Raw genomic sequence first — 11,923 nt, 5'->3', positions numbered from 1 at the left:
AAAGAGTGTCTATTTCTACCCGCAAAAAAAAGAGTGTCTATTTCTAAGTCAGCTAACAAATTCTGATATTTAAGTTGAGGATCATATTTCTCAAACAAGAAAAAAAGGTTGATGAACCTAAACATTAATATGGGAACCCAATACAAATTTGACATCATATTTTTTATCATGGCAATTTTTTTTTAAGGATGACAAGTTTAATTGGCGAATTCGTCTATGCTTATTTTCTCCAGAAAATTATCATGCTTGCAAATTAAATTTTCCATCATCATGCCTCTATAAATTGCCATAAAAATGCCAAATTTGCCATGCCTAAAAATCTGACATCAGCTTAGTGTTTCCGTTAATATTTCAGCCTATAAATTGAGCGGTTAAATATTCTGTAAATTTTGTGCAATTAAGAAAATAACGACCGCCCACTCGACTTAGAAATTGGATACACGTCTTTTTTCTGACTTCGATTCATTAATCTTGTATTTCGTCATGTCAAGCCTCTCGGGTTAAGTAACCCATCTCACTCACTCGCAGCAGGAGTGGTACACATCAACGATCGTCTAAATATTCTCACATTGTTCAAAGCAGTAATGGTGATCAGTACTGCCGTTTAATACATGCATGCATGCAACGGGTATATGCGAGCATGCAGTTCCCATCACCGTGGAGACGCTGGTACGTTTTGAAACCCTAACAGTTATGCACGCCTGAAACTCTGAATGCATTCTTACAGCATAATCTTTCCACGTTTTCAATCAACCTGCGTGTGCGTACTCTGCAGGCCAACTAGAAGCCGTCGCCATATATCCCTTTTCCTCATTAAAACCTCGCCTTTCTCACGTACGTATGAGTTGGACGTGGAGCTGTACGCATATCTGATCGTGCCGTGAACCTGCTCCAAAAACGATGATAATTAATCCTATAGACGTTGAAGGCTATTGTGCCGAAAAGCTAGCGATCGATGGAGTCGGTTTCGTCTACAAGTCGCACGTATGTACTGAACGTTATGTATGTTATGTTACTCACCCCGGCCGGCCACACTCACTGCATGCTCTCCCATATGCTAATTATGTTTACCTAAAAAAATGTTAATTATGTGATGGCACTGTCGTGGTTAAGATTGGTCCATATGTTAATTATGTGATGGCACTGTCGTGGTTAAGATTGGTATTGAATTTTTAAAGGCGCGTGTGTGTCCCCCTGCCTGAAAGTTAATTAAGTGGAATGTGTATGGCAGGTTATGCAGCAAGTTGATGATTGAGGAGAAAAATAATAATTTTAAATGTTCATCATCAGTCATCGGTGACATGACATGACATGTAGGTTCTTGTCAATTTGCTTTTGTCTTCTTTTCTTTCTTGTATCTTTGACTTGTACAAACTTGATCTAGAAGCTATGGCTGTGTTGAACTGATCAATATATGAACTATATATTTATATTGAAATCCAACAACCCGCACAACGGTTTATGCTATTATGCTCTCCCTACGGTTTTCAAAATCTTATAGGGGCACATATTAAGTGCACTAGTAGACCATGCCCCTGGTATGATATTGTATACGTCTTAAAAAATGATTTTTTCCCTCAAAACAATAGTGTATATTTTCATATGATATATTATAAGTTCTTATATCCGAATTCGGTATACGACTCAACAAAAAAACCCGCTTTCGGCTATGAATTAGTAATGGTAGCAGGTTGTTGTTCAGTCCAACAGATATGAATTTTGTACTAGTCAGATTTTCTTTTCTTTTGCTTAAGAAGTTGTGATAATTAGTTGAACCTTGGATCCTGGCTTTTGGTATGAGGATGAGCTAGTTACTGAGGAGGAGAATGCTATTTTAGAAAAGCCCTTCCCTGAGAAGGAAATTAAGGCTCCATATGCTAGTGGTGCTCCTAGACCAGATAGTTTATCCTTTATTTTCTAGCAAACCTTTCGGGACTTGATTAAGAAAGATTTCATGTGGCTTATTAAAGATTTTGAGCATGGAACTTTGGATGTCTATCGACTAAATTTTGCCATTATCACTCTTATTCCTAAAGTTACTAATGCTAAAGAAATGAAAAGCTTCAGACGTGTAAGTTTGAGTAATTGTGCAATAAAGATTTTCTCTAAGGCCAAGACAATTAGAGCTTCTCCCTTGTGTGATAGGCTCATCTCTCCCAACTAGACTGCCTTTATTAAAGGTAGATTCGCCTTGGAAAATATGGTTATGGCCCATGAGGTCATCCATGGTATTCATAGGACTGGGGTTGGCGGACTGGTGTTAAAACTAGACTATGAGAAAGCCTATGACAGAGTAAGTTGGGATTTCCTTGTGGAGATGCTTACTTCTAGAGGCTTTGGTAGTAAATGGGTAAGTTTGATATGTAGTTCTCTACACAAAGTTCCTTTTGAATTACCATTAATGATACTAATGGCCTCACTTTAGGGGGGGGGGGGCAAGAAGACCCTCTCTCTCCATTGCTCTTCAACATGGTAGTTGATGTCTTCTCTAAGATGTTATTTTAAGTTATTAATCATGGTTTGATTGCTGGTCTTCTTCCAGATGTTGTTCATGGTGGTGTTATCAGCCTGCAGTATGTTGATGACAACATCCATTCTTTTCTTACATGCTTTGTTTCGAGCATGGTAGGAACCTTAAATGGATTCTAGCCTATTTTGAATAACTTTCTGGTTTAATTTTTCTCATAAGAGTGATCTGCATGCGGATGAGGAAATATGTAAATGTTTTGCCCAAATATAATGTTGTCAAACCGGGGAATTTCTTTTCAAATACTTGGGTGTTTCTTTGCGTTTCAAAAAACTTAGGAGGGAGGACCTCCAACCTATTATTGGTAGGATCATTAAAATATCATTGAATGGCTGGGTAGGAATCTTCCATACACGGGCAAGCTTATTGTGCTTACTACCTGTATTACTAGTATCCCAACTTATCTTATGTCTCTTATGAAGTTCCCTAAATGGGCTCTTAAAGCCATTAATTCTCAGATGTCTCATTTTTTGGGGTAATTTAGGTGATGAACACAAATATTATCTTGCTAGTTGGGGGCTTATATCTAGGAAAATATAATTTGGTGGTATGGAGGTTACTAATCTTAGAGATTTCAATTTGGCTATGCTTTGCTTCTTGGAGTAAAATGTTTTTTGTTGAAAGAGATAGTGACTGGAAAAAGCTTCTTTGCTTCAAATATGCCACTAACAAAACTAATGTTCTTTAGACTAAATCTAGGGTTGGTTCTCCCTTCTGGAAGAGTATCTCCTGGGCTTTCACTGCTGCAAAAACATTTTACAAATAAATTCCTGGTGATGGACAAAATGTGGCCTTCTGACATGACATTTGGATAAGTGACTGCTCCCTTAAAACTATATTTTGTGGTCTTTTCTAGATCTGTCAGCAGCAAAATGCTACCATTGCACAAGTTTGAGATGGGGAGGTTCTGCTTCTTACATTTAGAAGACGTGTAGATGAACACACCTTGTTTAGATGGTTTGATTTAGTTACTATGGTTAAGAGTTTAACTTTTGTAGTGGTAAAGATCAATCGGTTTGGATGCTTGAACCTTCTGGTAAATATTCTATAAATCCCTTTACAAAATGGTTAACTCCAGGGGTGTGTATTTTAGGCTAATTCATTTGGAAAATTAAAGTTCCACCTAACATTCATGTGTTTCTTTGGCTTATTATTAATAATAAGAGCTTGACTAGAGATAATCTTGCTAAGCGGCAACATGTGGATGACACCTCTTGTGTCTTTTGCAATGAACCTGAAACCATAGAACACCAGTTCTTTGACAACATTGTTGCAGAAAATATTTAGTTTGTCATTGTTGAAAGTGTTTGCATTTCTGTACCTAATTATTTTTCCTTCTTACTCTCCTTCCGGAAGCTTAAGAAAATGTACGAGGCTTTTAACTTGGTTACATCTGCTATCTTATGGGGCTTATGGCTTTTGCGTAATGATTTGTGTTCTAGGGTCAAAAATGGCGAAGCGTGTGATGCATCCTGGATTTGGTTGGCTCACTCATCAGGCAATGGAAGATCTTGTGTTCTGACACTCAAGCTGCTCTACTTCTTCAGTGCTTAAGGTTGCTCGATCGTCGGTGAGGGGAGTTGCCTAGGATTGTTTGGTATGATGATATGTAGTGGTTGCTGATATCCTGTTTTGTTGCTCTAAAGTTGTATCCTATCGAGTGCTATTCATGTCTGTTTAGGGGCAAAAAACCGTTACACTTCACATGGACTATTGCAGCTACTTTTGGTCTGCGCTGAGAGCTGTAAACAGGGCTGTCTCCAGAAATTTGGGGGCCCTGGACGAAATGCAATATGGGGTCCTAAATTTTGATGTACTCATATAACTGAAGTTCTAAGCTTATCGTTTATAGCAAGATAAGAAACGAAAATGCTCATACCTTGAAATTTGAATGAGCAATTATCTCCAAAAATAGCTGCACTAATCCATGTGAAGGATAAACCTCCAACTACAAAGTGTAGAGAAAATTATCGTTTATCAATATATAGGAATGGCTAATGCTAAAATTTATTAACTATCAACATATTCTAGAAAAAAATCAATGTGGTCATTTTGTGCACCAAAACTCACAAACGAAGAGCATACATATAATAGTGTTGGCAGGAGTGTGTCTCTCGAGATTCGTTTGGGTCTTCTTTACTGTAATTCAGAAATTGGTTATGTGAATTCTGAAGAACTCATGTGGGATCATGGATTAGGGAACTAGTCAACTACGCCAGCAAACAGATCTTGCGAGGCTACAGGATGAAGCCTGTGTGAGGGACGAAGGGCAATGACGACCAGGGTGACAAGGCGAGTGATCGGGCAAGCAGCAGATGGAACAAGCCCTAGCGGTAATGATCGGCCGAGGTCGTGACCCGCTAGGCGTCTACGATAAGGATGAGCTTTGTTCGATCTGCCCCGACGTGCTCGTTTCGCTGGCCTCCTCGCTCGGCTAGACCTAGCGACTTGGGCCCCCCAGAATTTTGGGGGCCCTGGGCGGTTGGCCAATTTGGCCTGCCCCACCGACGGGCCTGGCTGTAAATTGTCTGACTCGGGTTTCTGGCTTGTGGTTTAATAAAAGTTGAGATAGGAGGAAACCCTTATGATTTCCAAAAAAATAAATTAGTCGACCTTTATAAGCGAACATGTAGCTTCACGCGGTACCCGTATCACGTAGTTCTGGATTCTGGCATTACTGGAACCAAATTCATTCAGTAGCAAAACAATTTTAAGTTAACACTAGTAAAAGAGCATGTGCGTTGTAACGGAAGAGAAAATAACACATGTTTTTAGCCCAATAACCATGACTCAAGATCTTAATAGGTCCATGTCCTTTATTTTCAATTTTTTTTAGAAAAGGAGATGACCCCGGCCTCTGCATCTGGGAGATGCATGCGGCCATGTTATTAATTATTCTCGAGAACCTTACAAAGTAGAACAACAATATGCCTAAATCCACCATCTTGGCAATCTGCTGTTACTCCTATCCATATGATGAAGGGGTGCAACCTGGGCCACATACCCGGACCTCTCACCTAAGCCTAACATCTAAAACCGGAGGCCCTGACCGAGCCATCTGCTAGGTCCGGGGCACAAACCGGTCCGACGCACTCACATGTGTCATCGCCGCCATCTTCCACCGGTCCATCTTCAGAGCAGATTGAGGTGTCAACCTTGGCAGGTCCTCCGCCATCGACGCCACCACGACGCCAAACGACGACCTCCACCTACGCGAGCCTTGGCAGGTCCTCCGCCATCGACGCCACCACGACGCCAAACGACGACCTCCACCTACGCGAGCCTTGGCAGGTCCTCCGCCATCGACGCCACCACGACGCCAAATGACAACATCCACCTACGCGAGCCTTGGCAGGTCCTCCGCCATCGACGCCACCACGACGCCAAACGTCGACCTCCACGAACGCGAGTCCATCTCCAAGCAACGGACGTAGATCCATGCTAGGATAGGACCGCACCACCGCGATCGCCCACCACCCGCAAGCGCCACCCAACCCCAAAGTTCCCAAAGCGGCGCCTTCAAGAAGGGAACGGCGCCATGAGCGCCGCCGCCGCCCAACAAAGTTAGGGCTTTCGCCCGGGAGACTTAGGGGAAGGGGAAGTGAGGAGATCAGTCCATACCGACGCCTTCCAAGGAGGAGAACGACGCCCTCAGGCGTCGTCGTCGGCGTGGCCGGTCATGGCCGGCCAGGCATTTCGCCCGAACTAGATCCCCGCCACATGCAGCGCCTCATGTACAGAACCGGCGACCAAGGGAGCCACGGCCCGACCAGGCTGGCCCGCACGCCGAAAAGGGGAGGAGGGGAGGCGCCAGATCGCGCGCACCGACCGCCGCAGAAGCCGCCGCCAGCCGCCAACGACCACGGGGATCCCGTCGCCCATGTGACCAGGACGCCAGATCCACCGCCCACACGGCTGCTCGCCGGAGCCTGCCGTGCCTCGCCAAAGGAGCCGCCGCTCCAGATCCGGGACTCCCCACGCAGGTAGGGCAGCCGAGGCCCCGCCGCCACCATCCTTAGCGCCCCAGGCTTGCCCGGCGGCTGCCTCAGGCGGCGGCGAGGAGGTGGGGCGAGGTGGGGAGGGTGTCGTGGCGGCGCAGCTAGGATTCCCCCGCCGCCGCCGGGGGAGGCGACGCGGGGGTCGCAGGACATTTGTGTTGCCGACGGTGGGCTCAGTGCTCACACAATAAAACACGTTTGAATGTGGTCAATCCTAAGGCATCGCGCGCACACATGCACACTCGCTCGGAATAAGATGAGAAATATTGTTGCAAGGGTTTTTTTTTTTCTGTTTGCCGAGTACGTATCCACAATTCTTTTTGTCTCTTAGAATGAGACAACCAGATCACATCAGTACGAGCGCGGAGTGTACTGGTTAGGTGCAAAGCATATAATAAGAGATAAGTGTAACAATATCCTGTAAATAACAAGTCGCGACTTAGCTGCCGCTGATCCATTGACTGATTGCTACTTCTCTGCGCCGAAGCCTCTGGGCAGGTTCGCCGTGGAGATGACGCCGCCATACCATGCATGCATCATGCATGAGAGTAGTACCAGTATTATCCTTGGAGACTGCTTTTCGATAAAGATTATCCTGGGAGTTGGTGGAGTGGTCGTTAACCCGTCAGTTTGGTGCAGAGTCTCTCCCGCCGAGCGCCTGTTCCAGTTGACACTCTTTTTGCGGCTGGACTAGATGCATTCACCACCCGCCTCGTTATCAGCACGTAAGTACTCCTGCTAGGTGCAGCCATGCAGCGATGCCCCGGTCGTCACTCATGCGCGTGGACCTGGCGTTTGCGCCGCTGTTGTGCGAAGCAGACCGTGGAATTGGGCATAGGAGGGTAGTCGTCCAGGTGCTCGAGTCCAAACGGACTCGTGGTCATGTCTCAGTTCACACGGCAGTCGTCCGATGCATCCGCTTTGATTCACGCGTCGTATAGTCGTGGCGCGGAACTGCGGATGCGAGATAATGAGACTGGATTGCACCTGTCCAACACACTGGAAGGTGCCTTTTTCCCGTGGGAGACATCCTGTATGACGTCGGAGACTTCGCTAAAGGCTGCGGTTTTTTTTCTTTGGGTTTTATCCAAAAAAGTGTCTGTTATTTTTAGGAACTAAATATTTTTTAAATTGTTTTTTTCGAATGTAGATATTTAAAAAATCTATTAGAAATAGGAATATATAATTTATAAAACTGTTCAGTATATAAAGAAAGTTCAATGAATATGAGAAGATGTTCACTGTCTGCCGCAAAAAAAAGGAAAAGATGTTCACTGTGTGTTATTAAAAGGTTCATGTATAATTGATAATGGTTCAACCTGAGCCCTCGCGTCGCTCCCTCCCCGGGGCGACACGAGCGGCGGCTCAGCCCCGTCCACCGCGCGCCCTCCTCCCACTCACTTCCCTCGCCGTCGCCGGTGGGCTCCGTCGGGCGAAGCCCGCGCGGATCCGGCGGCGTCGGGGCCTCTTCTCCCCGTCGTTTCCTGGGCGCTCGCGAGGGGGAGCTCGCGGCGGCGGGCGGCGGATGGCGGCCGGCGCGCGGAGCTTCGCGTAGGCTGCGGGCGGAGGGAAGGGTGCTGGGGCGGCGGCTTCGGTCCAAGCTCCCGGCGCGGCCTGGGCGTGGACTGCGTGGGCAGGCGGCGTGCGTGTGCGCGGCGACTTCGGATGCGCGCGTGGGGCGCGGACCGGCGGCCGGCGCGCGGCGGGGGCGGCGACTGCTGGGCGTGGTGGGCTTGACGTCCCCGTAGCGCGAGGTGCGCTGCGTGTGGAGGGCCGCTCCTGCTCAGCTGCTTCGCTCGAGCGGTTCGATCTGGATCTGGCGTGTCGGTGCTCCGTTCTGGTTGCTGCTTCTTGCGATGCAGGTGGTTGCTGCGGTGGTGGTGGCCGCGACGGTGCTGCGGTGGTGGTTGGCGGCTACGGCCAGGGGTGGTGCATATCTGGGCGTGGTGGATCGTGGGATCCCGCGGTCAGTGTGAGGTCGACCTCGGCTGGGATGGTGGATCGTGGGCGGCGGTCGGTGACGATTGATGGTGGCACAACTCTGGGAGCATCGGAGCCGGCGACGGTGGCGCCCGCGGGTGTCGTGACCTTTCTTGGAGGCGTCGTCTTGAGCTGTGCTCCTCCTCTCCACGGCATTGGCTTCGGAGGGAAACCTCAGATCAGCTGGATCGGGCGATGGAAGCGTCTTCGCGTATTTCTCCTTGGGGGCATCGTCTCGGAGCCGACTACGACTGGGAGGCTGGTGGATGGCGGCATCTTCGCTGCGTGGCTTGCTGAGCGGGGCGTTGGTTTCTGTTTTGGCAACGATGATGGTGTTGAGAGGAGCTCGGATCGCAGCGTGGACTTCGGTAGTCGGTTCTTCCCGGCGTGTCCGAGGTGCCCTTTCGTTATGGATGGCACGTTCGGCGCAAGTCCTGCATATTTCCCTTTCGAAGCTCGTCGTCAAAGTCGGAGCTGACGGTTGCTTGCGCGTGTGGCCATCTGTTGGCATGTGCCGTCGTGGCTTTGGCGGCTGTTTGCGGGTTGACTTCGATGGTGGAGCTCTACGGTGAAGTCGGAGTCGCCCGTTCGAGGCAACCGGTGATGACGATAACGCTTGCGACTCCTCGGCGGATGTCTTTCTTCTTTGTAGCTCCGAGTTTTATGTCGGTGGCCAGGTTGGCCGGTGGTGCCCATGTCACGTGGGTTGAGTTGTATCGGTTTTAGCCCGGTTTTCCGCCAATTAACGGGGCAATTCTCTTCTTCTTAATCAATGAAATGGCAAGTCTTTTACCTCGTTTCAAAAATAATGATTCAACATATATATTAATAAATGTTAAATGTATATAAGTATATATATATAAATGTTCATCATATTAGCAAAATGTTCAGTGTATATTGAAAAATTGTTCACTGTATAAACTATAAGAAATAGGAAAGATTAAGAAAAGTAGAAAAATTAGAAAACATCATAAAAAACTGTAAAAGGGGAAATAAAGAAAAACCGAAAAAGAAATCCGAAAGCAATAGCACATACAGAAAAAAGAACCGAAAAGGAAAAAATGTGTGCACGCGTCAAATGGGCTGGCTCTCTTGCGTCGCCCTTCAGCTAAGCGCGCCTATATGACGCATGCCGGCGTCATATAGGGTTTTCCCTTTATATATCGCTCCTACGTCTCGCCTTTGGCGTCCGCACAATTTGGGCCAGACATAAATCAGGTTTCTTAGCAACTTTCGCCCGCCTTGGTCGATGGACTTGTCCGGGAGGGCAACTAATGGGAACCAGTTGCAGGAGCCCTTCGGGTTCACCCGCCACCACGCGTCGCATGTTGAGCGCTTCATCTGGATTATTTTTTGCTGTACGCGTTTTCTAGTTTTTGATGGGTTTTTGTTTTTTTTCTTTTTGGTTTTTGCCTGATTTTTCCCGAGTTTTGAACAAAAAAAATTACGCGAAGAAACATGTCTTTTCTTCCGCGAGAGGCACACCAGTGCCTCTCGAAATGAAAAAATAATGTGTTTTTTTCTTCCGCAAGAGGCATAGATTTGCTTCTCGTGACGTCACAATTTTACTTTCAAGAGAGGCACGACCGCGACTGTCGGAAAAAGAAAAAACATGTGTTTTCCTCTTTTGGAGAGGCATATATTTGCTTCTCGTGGAGGCACAGTTTTGCTTCTGAGAAACGCACTGTTGTGCCTCTCGGAAAAGAAAAGAAAAAACGAGTTTTTCTTCTTTCGCGTGAGGCACATATTTGCTTCTAGTGGAGGCACATATTTGCTTCCACGAGACGCATAACTGTGCCTTTCGGAAAGAGAAACGGTGGGGTGAAATTGTGCTTCCGGCTTGGGTTTTTTCGTGGAAAATAAGTTCGTCGAAACCTATTAACCTAGGATATAGTTTCTAAGATCTCGACGTGAAAATTCCAACGATGAAAATGGTTCCCGATTTGGACGCACGATTTAACAGATAATATGTTTTGAATAAACAAATCTATGAAAAAAGGGAAAACTTCAAGGTTGCAACAAGTCGTGCACATGTAATGCGTTACTTGTCGCAACCTAGGAAGATGGGAGTGACCTTTGCAAGGGCCACCCTTAATTAGTGATTTCGCTTGTCTGGATTTTCTTTGTCTTTGTTGTCTAACTAGCTGTGGTTCGGCTTTTACTATTTTCCCTTTTCGATGTATTTCCTTAAGGTTTTCTTCTGTTTTTATTGAGTTTTTATTTTTATTTCTTTCGTTTTAGTGTTTTCTTAACGTTTTCACTAGTTATTATTATTTTATTCTATTTTTATACATATTTTTTCTTTTATTTTCATTTCGTGTGTCAGATTCAATAGTCTTTGCCTCCTGTCTCTCGTCCTAGCGAGTGTGCGACTGGGGTTTCTGTTTCCTGTCGTGGAGCTGCCGACCTGCCTTTTCTCCTATGGCCTTGGGGCCATGGGGCGCCGTGGATCCCGACCCTTCGGCGGGAGGGATCCGTTTGTAGATGTTTCTTTGAGTTTTGTTAGGATTTGTGTCCTGCTCAGTAAGAGGAGACGACACACGACTCTTTGAAGATGGAATAAGGTTCTTCCTGTCTAACATCGTCAGAGGGTGTGCGAAGGTGTTTCTCTGGCGGATTTGTCTTTCGTGGATCTTCTCGGATTTGGCCTTCGTTCGTGTGTCTTTAGGTTGGATCATTCCGATCTATGCTTCTCTTCATTGGTGGCGTTGCTATTCAGGTGTGCTGGTCCTATAAGGACTTAGCACAACGACTTCCCAACTATCTGCTACAACAAGTTTTGCCTGACTCCAACGAGGGAGGGGCGATGATGGCAGCGTGCCTTCGCCTCGCTTCATTTTTTGTAGTCATTGTTACGTGGCCTACGGGTCTAGATGTAATTTTTATTATTTCTGATGTTCATTGTACCGGCATGATTGAAAATGAATAGATCAAAAAAATTCCCGCAAGAAAACAATTTCTACATTTTTTATTATTTTATTCACTGCTCAGTTTCCTTGGGACTTTTTATACACATTTAACTTTTTCAAATATATAATTAATATTTTTCATATGCATATATTTTTAATACATCTATTTTACATATGTTTAACATTTCTAAATACACTAGTAAATATGTACATGTAATGCACGTTGCTATTTGACATTATATTAATTGCACATGAAGATATTACTTGCTCATTAATTATGTGATTAATGATGATGCTAATATTTGGTATGATATTAATAACATATGAACATGTGCGCTAATCATTGAAGCAATCTAGGTCATTAGATTGACCTAATTTGACAGCCAAGATTAACTGAACCTGCTCCTTTGGGTCTTTTTTATAGTTATAGATGGTTAATATTATTTTTAAGTACGTCTTGTGAACATTTCTTCGAATAGACATTGAAACATCTTTTTGTGTGATACAAA

This window comes from Aegilops tauschii, chromosome 4 (genome assembly GCF_002575655.3).
Source record: "Aegilops tauschii subsp. strangulata cultivar AL8/78 chromosome 4, Aet v6.0, whole genome shotgun sequence".
In the NCBI taxonomy this organism is placed as follows: Eukaryota; Viridiplantae; Streptophyta; class Magnoliopsida; order Poales; family Poaceae; genus Aegilops; species Aegilops tauschii.
This window is presented reverse-complemented; position numbering follows the sequence as displayed.